This window comes from Eumetopias jubatus, unplaced genomic scaffold (assembly GCF_037043125.1).
Source record: "Eumetopias jubatus isolate StellerSeaLion01/CBP00866 unplaced genomic scaffold, mEumJub1_p1.0 scaffold_13, whole genome shotgun sequence".
Taxonomy (NCBI): domain Eukaryota; kingdom Metazoa; phylum Chordata; class Mammalia; order Carnivora; family Otariidae; genus Eumetopias; species Eumetopias jubatus.
The window spans coordinates 86668052-86693390 of NW_028274819.1; the positions used below are offsets into that span (position 1 = coordinate 86668052).

General features: G+C 39.7%; 1 protein-coding gene across 1 annotated transcript in view; it reads right to left on the reverse strand.

Moving 5' to 3' along the window:
- The window catches only part of NTM (neurotrimin), a 671796-nt gene that overhangs the window by 452043 nt on the left and 194414 nt on the right, over nucleotides 1–25339 (reverse strand). The window lies entirely within an intron of this gene.

Genomic DNA, 25339 nt, shown 5'->3' on the forward strand with positions numbered 1-25339 from the left:
GGCCCCAGTTCAGGTGGATGTGCATATTCCTTCCTCCACATATTCTTCTCTCCTTAGCAGCTACCATGCCTCTCCACATCATCCGAATCTGAGGATCCCCAGATCAATTGACAACTGGCTTTGTAATACACATGCTCCACACACCCCCACTGTGAAGTTCCTTATAGATTTACCTTCAAAATCATATTGTATTTAGGCTGATTTTAAACTTAACCCTTGGGTCCTTGAGCCCACACCAACAATAGCCAATGAGGAGAAAGGTGAGTGAAATGTCTCATCTGGGGTTTGAGAATGGGCTCCAGATATGCAGAGGGGGACACTGAAAAGCTGACCATACTGATGAGCATTAACTAAGTTTGAACAGCTCCTAACGCGAAGATAAGACTAACTAGCATTCATTTGTCTCAAGCTGCTACGTGTCGCAATGATCTGTAACAGGCCAGTAACACTGCATGCAGCTGTGTGGTCTACATTTTTTTTTTTTTGCATTCTAAGACATATTCATTAGTGAAATATCAGAAACCTCAGGGGCAGCATGTGCTTCTAATTCATTTTTCAATTGATAATGAGCCAGAAGTGAAATTTTTAGGGTGAATTTAATTGACCTTTACAGCAACATCAGGCAGATTGGCTTAAATGCTATTAAAGCAAAATGTAACCCGGTGAGACTTTCTGGAAGGTTATTGGAAAATCTATCAAGTTGTTTTTTCTTAATTTTCATCAAGAAAAGAAAAGATAGATGGAGGACATAGAAGGATGAGCAGACAAATGGAAGAAGAGATTGAAAACAAGAGCGAGATGGGCAGAGAGGGGTGAGAATGAAGTAGGAGAAGGAGAGCAGGTCTCTCATTACTGAGGGGTTATTTTTTAATGCAGAAAGGAAGGTTTGAAAATCCATAGTTGCGCTACAGTTCACATTGGTATGAAGTATTTCCAACACTTGGGGATAGGACATTATAAGCTTCCCTTTGCTAACATTTGGGTGTTGTGTTTAGGACCTCTCTAGCACTACCGGGGTCCTCTTTCTGACTCTCTTGTCCCCTTTACCAAAAGACATGCTCATTCTCAGTAATAAGGTACCCATGGGGGAAGGCAGAAAGCCAGGCATAGGGCTGAAGAAATCCTCAGGTACTAAGATCATACCCTTTGGAAAGCCACTGACAGTCAATGGACAGGGTGCAAAAAGCCCATGGCAAATTGGGATCAACTCTAGATCATGCCCAATCAGAGGGAAATGGCCAGTGTACTAGGTGAGACCCAGAATGGCCTCAGAATCAGCATCAGCTTACTCACCGTTGGCATTATCATGGCCTCTGGCACCCCAGCCTTGCTCATGAGTACAAAGCCAGTAAGATGTGGGCAGAGAAATGTGTGTCCATGAAGAGTATGAAAATCAGGGAATGGATGCAGCCCCAACAACACGTCCTTCAAGGGAGAGATGCTAAGAACTCAGGAGGTGAGCGAAGTGGAGAGCCTGGGACCAGGGACAGAGATCCAAGGCTAATGGAGTGTATGAGGGAGAGAAGCTGAGGTTGAGCAAAAGACAGGGGGAAGGCACAGCCTTTCTGGAGTTCACCCAAGATCACTGGTAGCAAGATGAATTACATAGGCTACAGGGCTCTTAATTAACTTCCCACCCTGGGTAGGACTGGCTCAAAAGTCACACAGGCCTGAGTCAAAAAGTAGAAAACAGTACTGTTAGCTACGGACGAGAAGAGCCTTTTCAGCAGAATGGAGTTGACACAGCAGGTCTGAGTCTGCTGCTTTAGAAAGGCCGGCTTGCAAGGTTGACTCTTGACTGATGTCAGGGAACTTGGATTTTGGAGGGTTCCTATTATTTTGTAACTAAGTATAAGTATGATAAACATGATTCTTTGTGCCTAGACTGTTTGTGCAGACAATGTGGTTTCTTCTGGACACCTTCTTTTCTTCTAGGAGTGTGGAATTTTGGCATGCTAGACAGAGGGTACCTACATGGCCATCCCCTAATTAGTACCCTGGGCACTGAGTCTCTAATGAGCTTCTCTGGGCAGAATCATCACACACCTATTTCTGGGTGAACAGTGAGCTCTGTGTAACTCCTCACGGGACAAAGAAAGCATGGGGAAGCCTCATGTGGATTGCTCTTTGTCCCATATGATTTGGCTGTGGATTTTATCACATCTCTGTAATAAATCTTACATATGTATACAAATATATTTTAAGTCCTCTGAGTCTTCCTAGGGAATCTCCAAATGTGAGGTGGTCTGGGCGACCCCCAACACATCCTCTCTCAATGAATAGTTTCCAGCTGGTTCTTATCCTTCTCTCAATCCTGAATCTCATATCTGCTTCTGAGATTTCTTTTTGATACTGATGGAGGCAACAGATATGAGCCATGGCCCAATATAGATGCATCTCCCCCAGCAGTGACTAAGCTCTCTCAGTGCTCAGAGGACTCTAATAGATATTGCAGTTACTCATATATAAGAAATGCATGTATTTTTTCTTGCCCGGGAACCTACAGAGGAAGAGGGAATGGGGAGGAGGTGAGAAAGGAGGGGAAAAAATGCCCTTACTAATCAGAACAATCTTTAATAGTCTCAGAAAAAAAAAGAGAAAAAAATTAAAAGAAAAGGGAAATTCTGGAATGGAAATACAAAAGGTCTCAGAGTGTATCTGTATTATCATGATGAACAACAGTGTCCTCTTCGATAATGTTCATTGAGCTCTTACAGTGCACCAGGCATGTGCAAAGCCCTTTATAAATATGGATTTCAGGTAAAATTTATAATGGGATGTGACAGGTAACAGGCAATAGTACCCCTATTTTTTTTAGGTGATGAAACTGAGAGAAAGAGAGTTTAAATAATGTGCCCAGTTCAGAACTGGTAAGTGATGGAATCCAGATGTGTTCTTCAGGAAGACAAGGTAAGTCTCAGCCATAGTGATACCCTCTCACTCAGTATTATTAGACTAGTGAAATATGGTTCATAAAGGGGAAAGATAATGCAGAACATGACTCCTAAGGGGACTCTTTGAAAGGAACAAGAGACAGTCTTACCTCTAATTGTCCCTTAACACACCTGAATTCCTAGTAGCACATGTGGAGAAAACCATCTGAGATACCAAGAAAGTTGTCTATTACCTCCAGATTTTCAGTCTTTTATCCAATTTTAAAGAAATAAGAGCTTTCTTGAAACCTTAATTTTCAAATATTTTGGCTTTTTATTTTTTTATATGTTTTATGTTTTATCTTTCCCACTTGTCAGGATTATAGATATACAGAGCATTTTCAAAGTCAGCACAAAATATTTACTGAATGGTAAACTGTATGAATATACCTTTGTATCCCCTGAAAAGGATACGTGGCACCAAGAAGGCACCTAACATGTCTGTCAGATGGCTGGATGGATGGATGTATAGACGAATAGATGGATGGATGGACGGGTGGGTGGATGGATGGTTGTGTGGTTGGGTGGTTGGATGGGTGGATGGATGGATGGATGGATGGATGGATGTTGAAGATGAAAACAGACTTTGAGAAAATGAAACCATTTCCTAGGAGTGGAAGTGTGGCAAACCCCTGACTGGGTGAAGTTGCGATCATTATGCTCCTGGTTTTCTGGACTAAGAATAAATTAAATTAGAGGAATAAATTTGCTCTTGACTGCCCCATCCCCTTCTACACTTAACATACCTGAGGTACTCCACATGGAAGCAAGGGTGGAGCAACAAAGTGACAGAGGAATGGAGTTGTCTGGATTGTTGCAAATTTCTCCTGACTTGGGGATTTGCAAGGAAAAATTAAGCCCTACTGAATGTTGCTGGTCTTTCACCCTCTCAGTCCACGTTTCAGAAAGGATTCAAGCATGTGCGTTCCCAGCTGCTAAGGCTCAGCTTCCTACAGAGTCCGCTGAAGCAAAATCAGTGAGCCAGGATATCAGTTTAGGTGAGAACAAAGCACATGCAACTGCTCTTGTCTCCCTTGCAGGACTCTTCTCACTTAAATCAGTTCCTATTTCTATATGACTGTAGCCTACCAGTGCACAGGAGCCTCCTTGGTCTCATGAACTGTGACCATTTATGCATTTACTGATTTATCAAACAAATACTGAGCTCCTTACACAGGCCAGCTTCTTTTGTAAGTGATAGAGATACAATGATGACTCAGACAGGATCCCTATCTGCTTGTAACCCAATGGGAGAAACAGATAAAGAATCCAGTAAGTGCAAAACAATGTGTCTAAAGGTGCACGCATGCGTGTGTGTGTGTGTGTGTGTGTGTGTGTGTGTGTGTGTGTGTGAGGAGGGGAGAGTGGGAAGGGAAAGGGGACAGGATGAGAGAAAGAGTGAGATCTACTTATTTTGGAAGGTTCACAAATGTGTCAGCATACTAATTGGTGGACGCATGGCCAAGAAGGAGAAATGAAAAGCTGTACCAGATAGAGAAGAACGTGTGTGGGCAGGTGGGAGTTAACATCCCAGGAAAATGCGATCACATGTACGAAAATCATAAAACAGTTTGTGTAGCTGGAATCCCTAAGGGCTCAGTACTGTAAAAGTTAGCCCTGGAAGGAAGACGAGGAGTAGGGAGTGGGAAAGTTAGCAAGCAGGGACAGAGAAATATATGGACGGAAGAGCTGTCAGGAACCAGGTGACAAAGGACCTTCTACAGTACACGAAGGAGCCAGGGCTCTTTCCTACAGATGATGGGAAGGCATTAGAATAACTTGATCAGATTTCTATTTTAAAAAGGTCATCTAGCAGGAGGGCAGAGGACCACTGGAGGTGGGTGAGCCAGGAGATAAGAGACTGGTTAGGAGACTATAACATGGGCCAGACAAGAGATAACAGGCCAGGATTCAGGCTTTAGCAATGGGAATGGAAAAGATGGACACATTTGCGAGATCATTTAGCGAGGGCCGGGAGAGGGAGAAATCCTGACTAGTTTCCAAATTTCTCAGTTTTTCCTGCCTGCTTGCCCTATGGGAGTTATAAAGAACAAGACAAGGCTCCTACCCTCAGGACAGAACATACAAACATGCAAAGACAACAGCAGAGAGTCAGATGAAGGCAGAGACTCTTAAGTACCACGGGGGAGGAGATCGGACCGCCTCCAGCTGCGCTCATCGCACACAGGATGAGGTCTGTAGGGCAGAGAGAGGGGTAGCACGGAGACGGGCCCACAGGGGGCCGGGTGAGAAAGGACGCAGCAGTGGGGAGCAAGGCATGTTCTGACCCGGCTACAAAATAGGAGACAATGTATACATGGGGATTATGGAAGATAAACATGAACTCAGAGAGGGTGAAGGAATTTAAATGACAGGTTAAGGAGTTAGAACTTTCCTATCTGAGCCAGTGTTTCCTAAATCTGTTCTGTGGAAGGCCTGTGTTGTGGGAGACATTTATAACCGCTTTGTGAAATGAGAGGATCGCGGCTAAATTAAGTTTGGAAAATGCTGAATTAAACCAAGTTTAACAGGTCCTATTACTAATGGACTTCTTTAGATGCTTGAATATTATGTACAAAGAGGAAGAAAGAGGATCAAAAGTGACAGAGAAATAAGATAAAAGGAAAAAAAAGGCCAAGACTGGAAATCCATTTGTCAGTTCTAGCCCCAGCTTTATGGTTGTTTAGATGTGTGACCCTGAGCAAGCCACTAAAACTTGTCCGGGCTTTAAAGCTCTTATCTATAAAATGGGCTGTCAGACGAGGTGGGTGGCTTAACATGTGGAGAGTCCGCCAGTGTATTAGAGCCTCTGAAGATGCTCATGCCTATTTTCAATGTTTCAAATATGTATAATATATTAAAATATATATTATATATAATATTCTATGTTATATACAATATGCTATACAAATGGATACATTTATCTATACAGGGCAGTTGAACCTAAATAAAATGTGTCTTTTATTTTGGCTGGAGCCACAGAAACTCAGCATGGTAATCCCAGATAGTTTTTATAGTGGATCATAAGGTTTGTGTGTGAAAGGAATTTGGTTTTAAAAGTTCACCGTTTAATTTCTGGTACCTAGCACAGCACTGGGGGCACAGTGACTCAATAAACAGTTGTTCAGTTTATGAATGAATGCTCATCAGTCACTTTGCATGGCAAAAAATATGTGTATATAGACTTTTATTTAAGGAGAAAATGAGCTACTGCTGAATATAAATTTAGGGAGACATTCTTAAAAATGATGTCATGGGGATTTTAAAAATGAGTATTACTTGCTGAAAATTTTGGAGACTGTTGGTAGAGATAATCTCTAAATATCTCTTAATTATAAAATTAGGGGCGCCTGGGTGGCTCAGTCGTTAAGCATCTGCCTTCGGCTCAGGTCATGATCCCAGGGTCCTTGGATCGAGCCCCTCATCGGGCTCCTGGCTCAGCGGGGAGGCTGCTTCTCCTGCTCAGGCTCCCTCTCTCTCTCTCTCTCTGTATCTCTGTGTCTCAAATGAATAAATAAAATCTTAAAAAATTTATAAAATTACACGATATACGATTTTTTTTTGAGGCCTATGAAAACGTCACTGTATTTGATGTTTCCAAGAACATTGCTACACTTTCTGAGATGGAGAGTCTGCAGTAACAGTGAGACGTGGAACAAACTGACAGTGCAGCTGCTAAGGGGTGGATGGATGACCAGGAAACTGAGACTGTCGACATGTGTTCCTTATTGTGTTCACTGATGTGAGTACCAGGGCACTTGACACAGTGTGGCACCCTCCAGGGGCGTGATAAATATCCTCCGATTGTCTCATGAGCCCAAAGTTTCATTCCTGCCATTCCTTAGGCAACCACCATCTGTCAAGAATGGGGAGCTCGTAGGGAACACCATAGACCATGTTATACATAATTCAATAAAACAATATTTCATGAGCATGTATTAGGGGTCAGATACTAAACTAGCTACTAAGGATGCAAGGATGAGTAAGGCACAGCCCCCATCCCCAAGGAAGTTAAAATTCACTGAAGCAGGTGAGGGTCTCAAACGTGTAGGCAGCATAGAGCTCTCCCAGTACTGCAATCAAAAGGGAAGGGATCAGAGGAGAGACCCAACTGTATTTGCTATTAGGGTATTTGGGCCATCCTGCAGGAAGACATTTAAGTAGTATTGTTAGAGTGGAGGTAAAAAGGCATTGATTCAAGGAGCAATGGAAGGTAAAAAAATGAAGACCAGCAAGTACGTGTGGCTATCTAGAGAGACTTGGCCGTAGCAAGAAAAAGAAAAAGTAGTTTGAAGGTAGTTTGAAGAACGGCAGGGTCAAAAGAAAGATTTGGTTTTTTTTGTCTCATCTATTTTGATTCATTTTATTTTTTTGTTTTGTTGTTGTTGTTAGAATGAGAAATCAATCTGAGCTTGTTGGTAGGGAGTAGAGAATTTAAAATGTGAAAATTGTCAACCGGACTTAACATACAGAGATTTTCAGTCCTCCATTGCTTCTGAAGTTGGTATGGAGGGCCAGAGTTACTTTCCTTCACATTAATATTTCAGCATTATGGATGTATCCAAAATAACCTAGTTTCCCTTAGCAACTCATTCCATTCACTTTCTTTTAACCTCTTGAGATTGTCAGCCTGCACCATGTCTCGGAGTTACAAGTTTCATGTCCTTACTGCTTGCTGGGTAAAGAAGTACTTCATTTTAATTGCTCTAAATTTACCATTTCTAAGCTGCACATGGTCCCTCTTGGTCCTGATGATCTAGAATTGCCAACTCATCTGTGCTCCGTGCCCAACACTATGGCTGGCTGGCTCTCCGTCTCATTCCTGAGCCCCCCTCCCTGACCATGGGCAGCACATTGGCTCCCACTGCTCGAATGTCCACTCTCGCTCTCCCCTGACATATTCTCTACATGGCAGCCAAGTGGCCTTTTACAAACAGAAATCATGTGGCCATACTGCTCAGAATTAAGGAAAACACAAGTCCCAATTTACCTGTGACACTCACTGGTCAGGTGTAATGATTAAGGGGCTCCTTTCACTTTCAAAAGTGACCCCATTGGACAATAAATTAAATGCCCACTCTATTTTAAAACCGCCAATATCTCTCCAAGGCTATTAAAATATAATCCAAACTCCAAAGATCCTGGTGGGATCTCTTCCCTTTATCACCCTGAGCTCCTCTGTGCCGTCTCCCCTACTCACTGTGCTCCAGCCACACTGCCCCTCTATTTCCCCCAATATGTTGAGCCCATGCTGATGTCAAGATTGGAGCACTTGATGTTTCCTCTGTGAAGAATACAGTTCCTTCTGTGTCTTGTGGTACTGGCTTTTTCTCTCCCTTCAGATCTCCGTTTGAATGCCATATCTTCAGAAAGGCCTTCCCTGACCACACGAGGCGGTAATCCCATCCCCAAGCAATCATAGCACCATCTTTAGTGCCTCTACAGTGCTCATGAGTGACAGGCATAATCTGTTCTAAATTTGCTATGTATTGCAGTAACTTTTCACTCAGATGGTAACTCCCTAAGGGAAGGACCTAGTGAGCATTGTTAATCTCTGTGTGCTCGGCACCACGCATGCCTAAGGCACCATTACCACAGTCAGGTCAGAGACACTCTCCATGCCTATAGCGGGGATCTTCACTGGCTTTAAAGATGGCAACCCTCTCGAAAACTCATATCTGATTCTGAGATGACCTCAGGTGTGAGATTCTTCTATTATTATGAATGCTTTCTTTGGGAGCCTGAAAGAGTTATCACAATGTGTCACAATATGCCTGGGCTGCTTTCCTAACTTACTACATGCATCTCCCTCAGACCCTTCCATTGTCTAATTTTTATTACTGGCACTTCCACATAATTCCGGGAGAAAAGAATATATTACTTACTCAATATGGGACTGTGTAAATCATTCACATCTTGTGTCATCGTAAGTAGTATAGGAGTATATAAATCAATCATCATAGAAACAACAGTCGATGATGACATAGTTTTCAAAAAGAACCTGCTTCAGAACATCTTTAAAGAAGGGCAAAAAATTATTATATATATTAATGGAGGAAAGAAGTAAAATTCAGAATGGCTAAATTACTTATTCAAGATCACATAGTGTTTAAGCTGAGATGATAGGCTAGGTTCTCTGACTCCTACCATGGTTCTTGAAATTGGTTCCATGCACAGGTAGTGTAGACAGTTGACCAAATGTTTCCTCCAAATATAGCAGGGCAAATACTGTAAAGATTTTATACAAAAGCATCATAGAATTCTGTAAAATCACGATTTAGGAAAGGGAACAATTTTCCAGGCAGCCCACACAGGGCTTGGCACTACTTTGTTCTGTCACACACATTGTCCTTTCAAAGGGAAGTCTCCATCAGCTACCAGGTACGGCTTCTCAGCTTTAAGTATAACTCAACCATCATATCTAATTTATTTACTTATTTGCTTTATTTGTTTCTGTATTAATTATTATTAGTTCAGGGACCATATTATCACCATTGCTACCTGGCTAGCGTTAGCTTATCCAATCAGTTAGTGAGTCACCTACAGGATTCTGAGGACCCCTGAAGACAGAACAATACTGATGGGTCAGAAGTCAGAACCAATTTAGAGCAAACTTCTCAAATTTTAGTGTTTGATGGGGTTTGTTAAAATGCAGATTGCTGTGGTACCTGTGTCTCTGATTCAGAGGATCAGGAGCAGAGCCTAGAATTTGTATCTCTGACAAATTCCCAGGTAATGCTCGGGCCTCCTAGCTACATTGGGGTGAGTGGAAGAGGAGGGGCGAGACACCCTGTGAGAACAACTGGTTAAGAATCTGAGATGTTGGCAATAAGATGACCAACTATCCTTGTTTGTCTGAGACTGAGGAAAATGATATATTCAGTGCTCAAACTGGGGAAGCTTTTATTTTTTTATTTATTTTTTTTTGGGGGGGAAGCCTTTAGTAGTGCTGAGCAAACCTGCATAAAATGGTCACCCAAAGTGGTAGTAGAGACAGGACATTATGGAAGGGCCGTTAAGGAGGCAATTGAGAGATAGCTTAACCAGTTTGTATCAAAGGCAAGAGGATGGGCAGAAAAGAATGATCTATTTACGGTTATTTCTTGACACAAAATACACACTCCTTAAGGGCAGAACCACTTTTTATTCTCCTCTTGTTACCAGCATCTAGCATAGTTTTGGGCATACAGTAAGTACTCTAAAAATTTTGTAGATGGACTATCTGCCTGAATTTTCAAATGAATGGATGAATGAATGAATAGATAGATAGGTGGTAGATGAATGAATGGGTAAGGAGATGGACGGTTGAATGGATAAATGAATGGATGGATGGAGGTAAACCCTATTTCTTTCCCAGGTATAGTCCAAGAAAGCTTGTTGACTACAGCCATTAAATCAAAGATCATAGGGTGTGCGGGTTTATATCCAGGTAGGGGGAAAAGACCTGCTCCTGACCCAACAGGGGCTGTCTTTGAACATGATTCCATGAGTATCCTCTGGGCAGGGCAGAGCAGAGCAGTGGCAGGGCATTCCATCTGCCAGCCTAGCTCTTTCCTCAAACCTTGTTCACTTCTCTGCTCCCTAGGGAACCTTCCAAAACCTAGAAAAATGAAGAGTTCAGTGAGGATAAAAAAAGAAATAGTTAAAATTGAAATGTAAAGTTCTCTGTTTTAGAAAAATTAAGGGTGCGGGAGCCTCTGTTGTATTAAATGTTTGGTATGTTCAGAAAGTAAATACAGTCAGCGAACAGGCAAGAGATTAAGGTGACAGGGAGAGCAGTTTTGAGCCCCGTTAGATATTAATTTCTCATAGATCATCTGTCTGTCCCCTCCTTGTTTGAAGTTCCCAAGGCTGGAGGCTTCAAAGCACACACCGACTGCCATTTGCACACAGCTCATGGCTCCGTGGGGAGCCGCCTCAGCAGGTTATAACACTTTGTCCCTGCAGGAGCCTTCCCCACACTCCCTCTCTGTCAGTTGCTGCCTTTTTCTCCATTCCAGAACATCAAGGACAATTCTATCAGCAAGTCTAGCAGCTGGTAATAAAGCCAGCTCATCTCCAACATGGTGCGTGTCCCAGGCCCTGGCTACAGACAGGCAAATTGATTTAGGAGATGAAATGTAAAGTAACCTGAGCCTTCCTCAGAACTCTGACCAAGAAGAGAACTTTTTCTTCCTTCTTCCTTCTTGCTTCTTTTTCCCTCTTCTTCCTTATTCCTCTTCATTTTTTCCCTCTTATTTTACCGAAGTTTTGAGTAACGTATGGTCCATTACTACATCCATCATTTGACGGAGTTATTTTTAATTATGAATTTATGGCTGTTCCCTGCTGGGGATGGATGGTTCCTGGCCTCGAGCAGATCACTGCCTGATAGGACAAGAATGACAACATGTATTAAATGATGCTCTACTAGAGATTCCTATAAGGAAAAACGACACAAAAGAAGGATTCTGAACTCTGTTGCCAAGTGCAAGGGGGAAGTGTCACAGAAGTGGAAAGGTTTTTCCTGACCTCACCTTCACCAGGGACCAGACTGTGCATGTTCTCCTCAGAGCATACAGGGTTATAGACCCGCTGGAATTTGAAAGATTTGTTTGTTTTTTTGTTTTGTTTTGTTTTGATTTTGTTGTTGTTTTTTTAACTCAGCAAAGGAGTTTGCTGAGCAAACTAGCAATCCTAGGGATAATGGTAGGAAACACCAGACCTCTCTCCTGACCTTAGAAATGTCATTCCTTGCATTTGCTAAAGGATAATACCACACCAAATGGAAAGGTTAGCCAAAAAAATAACAATAATAAAACTAGTTTTCCCGTTAGAAGAGTGACTTTTGAACATGGAATCATTTAATCACTTCAGTTTCTTGTTTTGTATATGTGAAAAGCAGGTGCGGTTCTGTGTGTCCCCCAAGGCCCTTTGCTGCCCAATATTTGACAGATCTATGATTCTGAAGACTTTATTGCAGTATGGAACCAAAGATTTTGAACACTTGGATCTCTGCTATAGCTTTTACTCTCATTTAATAATTTATTTAGATCCCTTTGACATCAATAATTATATACAGCCTGAACTCAAAATACTCTCTTTGGGACTTCACAAAACAACCTACTGACCATGGTGAAATTTGGTTCCCCTTGGGTTAAAACAAGTAACAACTCAGTTGCTTAGGTGTAGACACTCAGAAGGGCCCATGCTTACCCACGGACAGTATCAAGACAGCTGTGGAATGGATGACGGCCTGCAAAGATGGGGAGACAAAGTGGGAGGGGAGAGGACATCTCTGAACATACACAACTCTGCTCGGTAAATAAATCTGTTCAAAGAAGTCTGAGAAAATAACCTGCTGCCTATTCTTCTAATCAAGAAATCCTATGGGTCAGTGCCCTCCCTGCAGCCCACACCTGAATTAAAGATGGTGCAGTTTGTTTATACTCATTCCCCACCAGGTCATTTATCGACTAAACAATCCCAGTGAAATCCAATGGCACAGCCTGGCCTGCTGACCTCTGCTTCAGCATTGATCGTTGCTGCTCACCTCATTAGACCACTCTCCTCAGCATCAGCTACCTACCCAAAGGAATTTCAGCTAATCTTTTTTGTTTGTTTCTTTCTTGGTTTTCTTTAAGTGAATCAAAAGCAGTGACTTCATACCTGGAAGGACGAACCAAACTTCCATGTCAAGGAAAGAAAACCTACTCTGGCCTCCCTACTCTGTGTCTGCCTGGTAGAAATGCACACTCTGCAGGGTCCAGGAGAAAAGGGTGAATCGCTAGTCTACAGCCAGACTGCTAACCTCACAGCCAAGTGAAAGTGGGAAAGGAAATTGTGCTAGCTTTCTTTTTCTTGAGGTTGCAGTGGGCTAGCTGCTAGGATACAGATGCAATCTAATGAACGGATTCAGTGAATGCTCATTGTGTATTATTAATAAGGTTAAATAATTGCCTAATAAGGTTAAAGGTCATCCATCATGACCTTTAACCTTATTAGAGATGAAAGTGGTGCTTTATTTCAAACAATTTGATTGCTAACCAAATACCCAAAGCTACAACTGTAAATGGGAAAGTGTGCATTACCTGTCAATGGAATGATTTCAAGTGTTTACATTTTCACTAATATTAGCAAGCCATTAAAGCTAATCCTGGGCATTAGCTTCCTGATAATGGTCACTGTAACCTGCACTTAGCATGCCAAGTGCAGACCACGTGCCTCTAGATCGGAGGTCTTAACTGGCATTCAAAGATGAGTTTTAGCTAATCTATAGTTGTCTCTGAAATATTATGCAACATGTTTTTGTCAGCGAGGATTTGTCAAGGAAGGGTCATTGTCCTCAACATATCCAAATAACTACTTGACCCCAAAGCTTACCAGAGGAACAATTGCTCTAAATTATGATCTTTCCGGAGAAGAGGGTCTGTGTCTCTATCTCTCTCTCTCTAAATTCTTAATTGAAATGGCTTTGTTTGAAACATGCCATGGCTAAACAAAATGACTAGGCTTAAAAACCTAACTACATTGAGTAGTTCATTAGTCTCATCATATAATTATTCTTGTTGGGAGGAATGATTATACCCCATTTTGTAGGTGAGAAAACTTAAGTTTTCTAAGCAGTGAAATAGATTGTATAAGAAAAGTCAGCAATTTGGCAAGGCACCCTTTCCTGGAAACATTGAAAAGTAATATAATAAGGGAGTGACTCAATGTTTCTTAGTTTAATGGAAAGAAAAAGTACTGGAACTTCACAATGCACTGTGATGTAATTAAAAGGAAAAACTCAAAAGGAGAAGATCTGGGTTCTAGTTCTCGCTCTGATATTTCCTAGAATTGCAATCTGAGGCCTATCTGATGCCTTAAGAGCTAGAATGAGAACCAGGAGTGATGACAGATATGAAAGCTTTTTGTAAAATATAAAGACTATATAAATGTTGGTTATTCATAGTATTTTGAAAATGAGCATGCACATTAATGCTATTATCAAAGGTCAGAGGGAAGTGGATTTCTTCAAAAAGCATCCAAAGGAAGGCTGATATAAAACATGAATGTCTCATGGGATGCATGCATTCGCTCTAATAACATCCATCATGACCTTGCCCACAGCCTTGCAGGCAGCTGAAGTCTACATTACTATTGATATTATCACATCATCAGGAAAGTGACTTTCATATAGATAAAAAAGGATTCCAAATAGCCACAGTTTAACCTTATTAGAGATGAAGAAAATAGATCGACTGTTTAATAAAAACAATCAAGAAAACTTCAACTTGAGAGTTACTGCTGCTTGGAGGGTTCCATGTCTTTATCTACAGTTATTATATTATTTGTTTAGCTGAAATCCAAGGGGAAAGGCAAAAGTAGGCTTGCATAGAGGAAAGGATATTTGGGTAAGATTAGGAAAAAATACATATTCAAAATATCTTGTATTTTCATATCAGTTTTATATCTGAAGTTCAGAACCCCTGAACAAAATTCCATTCAATGACACAACACATCTATATGATACTCAGAACACCCATTACAAAAGGGGAAAACAACAAATAGAGAGAAAAAGTGTTCATTTGTCCATTTTACTAATATATAATAGTTCCTGTGCGTTGTAGCCAGGCTCCAAGATGGTCCCCATAACCCTCTCCCCCTCCCCCCCCAATATTTATGACCTTAGGTAAATCCCTTCCCTTTTAGTGTGGGCTGGACCTAGTAATTTGCTTCTAACAAATAGAATACAGCAAAAGTGGTGCGATGCCGTCACTCTCTAACATGAGATTATAAAGGTTGGTGACTTCCATCTTGCTTGCATTCTATCTTTGGCTGCCTGTCTTGCTCCCTCAGTTGAAATGAGGTGCTGTGCTGGGAGCTGCCATATGGAGAGGACCATGTGACAAGAACCTGAGGGCAGCCTCTAGCCAACACTCCAGGAGGAAATGAATCTTGCCAAAAGCTACATGAGTGAGTTTGAAACTGATCCACCCCCAGTAGACTTAATATGACTCTAGCACTGGCAGACACCTTGATATCAGTCTAATGATAGATCTAGAGCCAGAGGATTCAGCTAAGCTGTGCCCAGACTCCTGACCCAGAACAATTGGGAACTAAGAAAATAAATGCCCGTTGCTTTAAGCCACCAAACTTTGGAGTCATTTGCTGTGCAACCATAAATGATTAATTCATAGGTAACTGATTGTACCAGGCACGGCAATGAGTGCTCAGTAAAGTTGTGCAGACTCGTAACATTTTTAATGTTTTAACTTAACTGATGTTTTCTCCTGAAGGTATGGCAAAAATTGTATAACACATTAATCTGCCAGTACCTATTTCCTAGCTCTGAGCCCACCCAGGCTGTCTGTCATCCACAGAGTAACATCAAAACTCATTACCATTGTACAAAGATGGCCATGACTGACTCTTACCTTACTCTCCAGGTCCATTTCACACCACTCCATAATCACACTTTGCATTCTGGCAACATTGAGCTGCCTATGCTCCCAAACAAGACATTTTTTTTTTTCAAATCCATGCCTTTAGTCTGAACCTTCTGTCCAGCTGACTTTTTCCCACTCATCTCCTTACCTCTATTTCTATATATAAGAAATCTGTAGCTCTATTAGGAAACTGATAGGGCACTAGCTTCTCCAAGAAGCCTTCCCTGATCCCCATATTTGGGTTAGGTGACAGTCCTCTGTGTGTCCCTACAACCTTGGGCTTACTGATGCCATTACATGCATTGCATTGATAGCAGCTGTATGCCCCTGTGTCTGTCTCTGAGCTTCAACTCTGAACTCCTTGAGAATGGGTCTATGCTTTATTCATCTTGTATCCTTCTCATCTATCACACTACAGCTATGAATAGAACACCTCCTGGGTGGATAAAAGAAGGGATGAATGGCACCTCCCTAAGCATATTTAGAGTATAATAAGTGCAATCTCAAGCTAAGCCATTGAACTAACCCTAAAGCTCACTGTGGGTGTTTCAGAGGGAAAATTTTTCTCTTACCCTCCAAGATTCTTCTAGCTGGTCTAAGATCAAATTGACATGAGGCAGATTAACAGGAGAAAATGAGATTTAATTATGTATGTACAGGGAATCCACAAAGATGCAAAATTCCAGATAGGCAAAATGAGGTATATATGTCATCTTGAACTAAGGTGAAGGGGCAGGTGTCTGGGACTTCAAAGGAAAGAAATGCAAATTACAGGAAGATGAAAAAGAGTAAATATTTGGTAAATAAATGTTTGCTGGGCCATTTAGAAACAGTGGCACATAAAGGACTCTGATCAAGCAGGCTGTGCTAGGTTCTTCCCTGTCTACCATACCCAGTTCATAACATAATGTAGTTATCTATGGTGGTAGTTCCCTTCCTGGGGCAGGTCCTCTATCTAAATTCTTTCAGGCAGTTTAGGGGTGAGGGAAATCACAATTTCTAACTGGGCCTTTTTTCTTCTTGAGTCTATTTGCAGCTCAAAATAATCTACATGCTAAAATGGTACATTACAAGGTGGCCTGCCTTTGGCCCCTACATTGATAAGGGTCAGGTTGGGGCTATTACCACAAAGAAGATAGGATGAAGTGAAACATGATTGGCAACTAGGCAATTTACAGATGAGTTAGTACATTCTTCCACCTGGAAAACTGTACTACAGAAATTCCATTTTGTCCCGAGAAAACTGGTCAGTCAGGAATTCCTACTCAGGCATTCTTATGCCATCATTTGGTTAATTTGTTTGTGATAAGAAGCCTCAGTTATTGAATTTATGTGGCTTCAATATGAAAGAATTCTATAAATTGGGATCACCAATAACCATATTGACTTGCTAATATAGATGGTTGCCTTGTAGATGGTAGGTATTAACTGGGTCATGGCATTGTGTCCAAAATCCTGGCTCATAAGGCAAGTAAATAGTATAGTTTTAGAGTTAGAAGTGACTTCATAAGTGAGGTCTAGACTACTCTTCTCAGTTTACAGGAATAACAGTTTCAGTACACTATCCCTTATACATGGTAATCTCTGTATGGAAGCCAATATAAGCAGGAGACAGAACATGATGCTATTGAAGGAAGGTTGTAGTAGTAGACAACAGCAAAACCCTTACCTAAAAGAAAAAGACAAAGTGGTGAGTGTAGGAAAATAACTCCTGATCAACTGAAAAGGAAAGGCAAATAGAAGGTATTGTTCAAAATAACTTTAAATCTTGGGGTATTAGGGTGGCTCAGGCAGTTAGTGTCCCACTCTTGAATTCAGCTCAGGTCATGATCTCAAGGTCCTGGGATCAATAGAATTCTGCACATTTCTGCTGAATTCTATTCCTGAACTTTATCTCATCTTGTTTTACTTTTTAAAATTATTATTAGCAATGACAAGTACTTATACATAAAATTATATAATTTTAAAAATTGCAAAATATAATAATAACTAATATTCATTGAATGATCACTAGACTTCAGAGGCCACACTAAGCACTTTATTATTTAATTTCACAATAACCCAATATGATAAACATTATTATTATTTCTATTTTATAGACAAGAAAAGCAAGGTTAGAACACTGTAGTAGTGTGCCTAGGGTACCTACAATGAAGATTGCAAGATGCAAGATGAAAATTTGAAATTAGACCTGTGATCACAGAACCAAAAACTTTAAGCATCATGTTATGATCAAGTTCCTACTTTGTTGCTTTTATACCAAACACTTGGTACTGAGTCCCTAACCCTTTCCCAGTGCAGGTTTTGCTAAACTAATTCCTGCTTGCTTCAACTCTGGTCCCATGCCTTGCCCATCCTTACCTCATTTTCTATGTTCCCCCTGGAATAGAAAGGTTTCTGTTGCTCAGTGACTTAGGTACTCTCCTCTACCTGAGAGCTAATGCTATTTCTTCTGCCTTAGCTGAGCCTTAGATTCATACTTGTTCCCAGGCTCTTCAGAGGCTCTCCAGAGACTTGCCTGGCTGGATGTTAATAGAAGCCCACAGCTGACAAATTAGAGTAAAATTAAAGAATACATGTTATTTTTTCTTTCTTTTTTTTTTTAAGATTTATTTACTTACTTAAGAGAGAGGAGAGAGAGCAGGAGCGGGATGGGAAAAGGGAGAGGGAAACAGAATCTGAAACAGACTCCTGATGTGCAGGGGTTCAATCTCAGGACCCTGATATCACAATCCCACCCAAACCAAGAGTCGGATGCTTAACCAACTGTGTCACCAGGCACCCCAGGAATACATGTTCTTTTCAAATATACATGGAATATTTACCACAGATTACTATTTAGGCTGCAGAGCAAGTCACAACTAATATAAATAGATAAATATAAACATAAACATAAATATATGAACTTTTAGCTCATGGATCAAATATGAAATAACATAAATCAAAGAAGAAATACAAATACAAATTCAAAAATATTTTTAAAATTTAAAAAAAATTAAAAGTTAAAAAATTATAATTAAAGGGCACCTGGGTGGCTCAGTTGGTTAGGCGACTGCCTTCGGCTCAGGTCATGATCCTGGAGTTCCGGGATCGAGTCCCACATCGGCCTCCCTGCTCAGCGGGGAGTCTGCTTCTCCCTCTGACTCTCCCCCTTCTCATGCTCTCTCTCTATCTCATTCTATCTCTCAAATAAATAAAATCTTTAAAAAAATTATAATTAAATCTTAAATGTCTAAATGTGTAAGTTACAGCTACAATAACACAATACTAACAGGAGATTTAAAATTAAAAGATTGAGGGCGCCTGGGTGGCTCAGATGGTTAAGCGTCTGCCTTCGGCTCAGGTCATGATCCCAGGGTCCTGGGATCGAGTCCCGCATCGGGCTCCCTGCTCCTTGGGAGCCTGCTTCTCCCTCTGCTTCTCTCTCTCTCTATCCCTCTGTCTCTCATGAATGAATAAATAAAATCTTTAAAAAAAAAATTAAAAGATTGAAAATTAATGAGTCATCCTCTAATGAGTGTAGTTAGAAAATAGCAATGAGTAAGCCCAAAAATATATAGAATAAAGTCAATGTTAAAAATAAGAGGAGAGGGGTGCTTGGGTGGCTCAGTTGTTAAGCATCTGCCTTCGACTCAGGTCGTGATCCCAGGGTCCTGAGATCGAGTCCCGCATCCGGCTCCCTGCTCAGCAGGAAGCCTGTTTCTCCCTCTCCCACTCCCCCTGCTTGTGTTCCTGCTCTCACTATCTCTCGGTCAAATAAATAAATAAATAAATAAATAAATAAATAAATAAATAAATAAAAATAAGAAGAGAAACTACTGATATGGAAACCAAACACAAATCCTGTGGGATTGATAGATTTGAAAAGTGATTCTCTTAAAAGGACAACAAAACTCTTAAGCCTCTGTTAATGTAGGTTAAGAAAAAGCTAGAGAAAATGTACAAATATGCAATACTAGAAATACAACAAGCTAGCATATGGTAATAAATTCTGGAGAATTTTTCAATTAACAGGAACAACATTTACTGGTAAATTTGAAAACACATAACAAGAAACTGACTAAAAACTTGGAAAATCAAATTAGATGTGATGTTTAAAACAAAATGTTATCAGAAATTAAAAAAACCTAAAAACCACGATTAGGCACTCAATAATTTACAGGTCAGTTCTAACAAAAATGTAGTATACAGAAAACTGAAAAGTTAAACAAACTGTTTCAGAGATGTATGAAGAGGAAATAGTTACAAGATTACTTGTTGAGCTAGAAGAGTCTTGACATTCTAAACCGGAAGAGGATGGTGTCAGAAAAGGAAAATTATAGTTCACTTTCACCTACAGAGATGCAAAATCTAGAGATGTCTTTTAAAAAAATGACCAAGTTGTTTTATCTTAAGAATGCAAATTTGGAGTAATTTTAGAAAATGTATTAATGTACTAGGTCACATGAATGAATTTGCCTCTGATGTTGGAAGGATGATGTCTAACAAGATTTCTTAAGCTTTAATGGGCATACATGCACCTGGGGATCTTGTTAAATGCAGATTCTGACTTAGTGGGGCTGGGTTGGACCTGATGCTCCTCATTTCTAACAAGCTCCCTGGGGATGCTGATGTTGCTGGTCTGTAGATTACCTTTGAGAAGCAACTGGTTTTGACCCACTGGTTTTGAAGGAGTAGATTTCTATTTTAGTCAGGGACATCTCCCCACCTCCATTTTAGAGCACCATCTTGCCAAGCTCTATTAATTTTTGTGTTAGGTATTCTCTTTGAACAGGCTTTGGGTTACAACTACTTGATGAACTTCTGAAATGGTTGGTCAACTTTGAGGGGAAAAACCCCACTATTATTCATTTCAATATGTGCAGGACAATTATTTAATAAAATGTGATATATTCGTGATAGAAACCAGGAGGAAATTATGAATATAAGGAACTCCCTTAACTTGGAAAAGGGAATTTACTAAAAATATGTAACAAACATCTTATTTAATAGTGAAACTATTAGAAGCAATTACTGTAAGTCAGGTTCAAAGCAAGGATGCTCATTCCCATGCCTTCAGTTCAACAGTGAATTGGAGTTCAGAGTCAGCACAGAGAGACAACGCAAAGATATAAAGGTAATAAGAAATAGAAAAGAAAACAAACCAAACTGCCTTGTAATGATTTCTAATGATAGGATTATCTATGTAGAAAAGCCAAGTGGATCAAAAGATTAATTCGAATTAAGATGTCAGTTTAGAAAAGTTGCTGAATATAAGATCAATAGAGAAATATGAAGTAAAATTTTAAACACAAGCTGCACACAAATAAATACAATTATTTCGTGGAGACACTATTTATAATGGCAACAAAAATAGAATTTGTAGAAATGACTGTACAAAGCATATGTAAGAGACTTACAGCAAAAATTGTAAGATTTTATTGAAAACCAAACAAATGGAAACACATTGCATGTTCATGGGTGGAAAAGAACTCAACATCATAAGCATGTCAATTCACATCAAGCTATTCTATAAGTTTAATTTAATACAACTGAGGTTAAAATCCCAAGAGAAGTTTCCATGATGCTAGACATTAATTTTAGGAGGATGAATAAAGGGTCAGAAATGACCAAGATGTTATATATATATATATATATATATAACATATATATATATAAATATATATAAATATATATTGCATATATTGTTATGTTATATATATATATGTGTGTTATATATATATATATATATATATAAAATGGAATATTAAGCAGCCATCAAAAAGAATGAGATCTTGCCATTTGCAACGACGTGGATAGAACTGGAGGGTGTTATGCTGAGCGAAATAAGTCAATCAGAGAAAGACATGTATCATATGACCTCACTGATATGAGGAATTCTTAATCTCAGGAAACAAACTGAGGGTTGCTGGAGTGGTGGGGGTGGGAGGGATGGGGTGGTTGGGTGATAGACATCGGGGAGGGTATGTGCTATGGTGAGTGCTGTGAATTGTGTTGAGACTGTTGAATCACAGATCTGTGCCTCTGAAACAAATAATGCAATATATGTTAAGAAAATAAAAGAAGAAGAAGAAAGCAAGAGGGGAAGAATGAAGGGGGGGAAATTGGAGGGGGAGACGAACCATGAGAGATGATGGACTCTGAAAAACAAACTGAAGGTTCTAGACGGGAGGGGGCTGGGGGGCTGGGTTAGCCTGGTGATGGGTATTAAAGAGGGCACATTCTGCATGGAGCACTGGGTGTTATGCACAAACAATGAATCATGGAACACTACATCAAAAACTAATGATGCAATGTATGGTGATTAACATAACAATAAAAAATTTAAAGAAAAAAATGAAATGACCAAGATGAATCTGAAAAGCAAGATGGAAAAAATCATTGTACCATATAGCAAGACATATTTCAGAGCTACAGTAATTAAGGCATTGTGGCTTGGGTTCAAGAATAGAACCAGTAGAGCAGGATAAAATCCTCAAACTGACCACATTATGTGGAAACTGGACTTAGAAAAGAAATAAAATTGCAGGTTCTGAAGGAATCAGTAAATGTTGCTGGGATCCCTCTCAACAATGCACAAAAATCAACTGCAGGCAGATAAAACAGCTAAATATGAAAAGCAAAGCTTTGTTATTTTTAGAATACAAATATGAGAAAGTATTGTCATGTGTTTTTGATAGAAAAATATTTTTTAAAGATTTTATTTATTATTTATTTGAGACAGAGAGAATGAGAGAGAGAGAGAGAGCACATGAGAGGGGGGAGGGTCAGAGGGAGAAGCAGACTCCCTGCCGAGCAGGGAGCCTGATGCGGGACTCGATCCAGGGACTCCAGGATCATGACCTGAGCCAAAGGCAGTTGCTTAACCAACTGAGCCACCGAGGCGCCCCAGTAGAAAAATATTTTTATGCAAACACACATATATACACGTAAGGAACAATTTGATTTTAGTTATTTAAAAAAAAAGAAAAATACCTCCTATACCCACACTTCCCCAAAATCATAAAGTGAAAATTCAAGGCACACACTGGGAGAAAAAATTGGCAATCCCAATGTATGTAACCAAGAATTGGTACTCAAAGTATGAAAAAAAAATTAAAAACCTACCAACCAAACCATGAGAGACACTTAATTAACTCTAGGAAACAAACTGAGGAGTGCTGGAAGGGCGGTGGGTAGGGGATGCGGTAATTGGGTGCTGGGCATTAAGGAGGGCACTTGGTGTAATGAGCACTGGGTATTATATGCAATTGATGAATCACTAAATTCTACCTCTGAAACTAATAATATAGTATATGTTAACTAAATTGAATTTAAACAAAGAATTAAAAAAAAAACTACCAAGAAAGAAAGAAAGAAAAAAAGAAAAAAAAATGGGCAGTTCAGTAAGAGGAAGTCCAAATGACCAGTACACATTTTAAAAGATGCTCAACCACACTAGCAATCAGAAAAATACCATTTAAAATGAAAATAAAATATCATTATACGCTGAGCTGATTGCCTTATTTCATTGCCCCAGTGAGACTGTAAACTGGTAAAACCATTTTATGGAGCAATTTGGCAATATCTGGAAATTTTAAGAAGGTGCTCTTACACTACACCCAGGAATTCTCTCACAGGTATACTGGGAACCATGTACATGAATGTTTACTGCAGCATTGTATGTGATAATTGGAAACAACTTCATTGTCTTGCAATAATAGACAGCCTAAACAGTGGTATATTCATAAAATGGAACACTATACTGCAATTAAAATGAATGAAATATGTATGTGATATTGACGTTATATATATACACACACATACACATGTGTGTGTATATATATATAATCAACAGAAATAAATCAAATCTCAGAAAAATAAAATTACATAAGCAAGGCAAATAATTAGATGGATATAACCAGATTGAGATTATTTATAAAATAATAAATTATAAAATAATAATACTTATTATTTTATAAATAATACTTTTATTAATAATAATATATTATATATAATATAATAATATTATATTATTGGAGAACAGTATCATATTTTATTTATACACACAAATGCATTAGAATTAGAGAAAAATCCTACTAAATTCATAATTATCAGCATCTCTGGAGAGGGAAGAAAGGAGCGAGGAGAATAGAGGTAAAGTAGAATAAATAGGTGATTCAGTTTGACTATAATGTTTTATTTCTCTAACAGAGGTCTGAAGTAAAATTGGCAAAAATGTTAAGATGCAAGAAAGATGGGAAGTTAGTACATGTTTCGTGCTTTATTATTCATGTTTTTCTATATATTTGGAATATCCATATTATAAATGGTGATAATAATTTTCATAGTATTTGCATAAAAAGGTATGCAACTTTTCTCACTCAATGGCTAACATACTCAATTAATGCCCTTCTTTTACAGTGTCTTTTAAAAAGAAGATTAGGGGGCTCCTGGGTGGCTCAGTTGGTTAAGCGACTGCCTTCAGCTCGGGTCATGATCTCAGGGTCCTGGGATCGAGCCCCGCATCGGGCTCCCTGCTCCGCGGGAAGCCTGCTTCTCCCTCTGACCCTCCCCCTGCTTGTGTTCCCTCTCTCGCTGTCTCTCTCTGTCAATTAAATAAATAAATAAAATCTTTAAAAAAAATGCTTTGTTCTAAAAAATAAAAATAAAAAAATAAAAAGAAGATTAGTTCCCTGTGAGGTTTTTTTTTTTTTTTTTTCCTCTCAGTGAACATGCTTAGTTGATGATGTTCATCTTTAGGTCACCTCCAGGTGTTGGCAGATTTGTGGACCTTATTGTGTGGCAGGCTCCTGATTCTTGGTGCTCTACTTACCATACTCATTTTCTTACTGCAGTTAATTGTGAGAAATGAAATGGAAACCACAACTTGCAAAACTTTACTGTGACTCACAAAACTGATAAACTCTATGAAACCATGGGGCACCTGGGTGGCTCAGTTGGTCGGGCAACTGACCCTTGGTTTCGGCTCAGGTCGTGATCTCATGGGTTGTGGGATAGGCCTACTGTCAGGATCCTTGCTCAGCGGGGACTCTGCTTGAGATTCTCTCTCTCTGCCCCCTGCTCTGGACTTACTGAACAATTCACAGATTTCTGAACCTGGTATGTTCTTTCATTTCTCAGGTCTTTGCCATTTCCACTCCATCAGCTGTAATATGCTTCCCTCCTCCTCTTTCCACACTGACTCTCCCTCATTCTTTACCCCTTCCAACTAGCTCTTCCTCTGAGCACTCTCCACTGCTCCCTCTACTTGAGGGGGTCACCTTTCAGTTGAGCTCCCCTAGCATGTTTTGCTTTCCTATCTTAACAGCATTTATGATGCCTACATTTCTATTTTCTGTTTTCTCATCTATTTGTCCCTCTATATCAGCAGTTTTCTTCTTTGACTGCATAGCTCAGGGAACTGGAAAAATGTTGACTTATTGGTATGGGGTTTGGCCTGGGTATCTGGATTGTTAAAAGCATCCAGGTTCATTCTAATGTGCAGCTAATGTGGGAAATTCCTGCATTAGCTGATGAGCTCTTTGAATGTAGAAGTTATCTTATTTGCCTTTGTAGCATTAACACCTAGCACAGTGATGGATGCTTAATAAATGTTTATTGAGTAAATGGAAGGTAACTATGGACAACTACATTCTAATTCTGTTGTGAAATACCCCAGCAGCTTGCTGTGTCACTATGTTTGGCAACAGCACTTGGCAGAAATTCCCAAAACAATGAATATAACTCAATTATAGATTTATTACAATTTGTTATAGTTATTGTTTTCCTATTTCAGTCTCTCTTGCTGAGGGGCTATGAGTTCTTTGAGGGGAGGGACTATATCTTATTCATTTTTATATCTCTAGAGCCAACAATAGTTCATGAACTAGGAAGTGTCTCAAAAACTTGTACTTAACTTATTTAACTGCCCATAAATTGAATGAGGTGAATTTAAATTAATCATCAATAAACTCAAGAGGGCCTTGTATTGCTGGACAACCATACCATCCTACT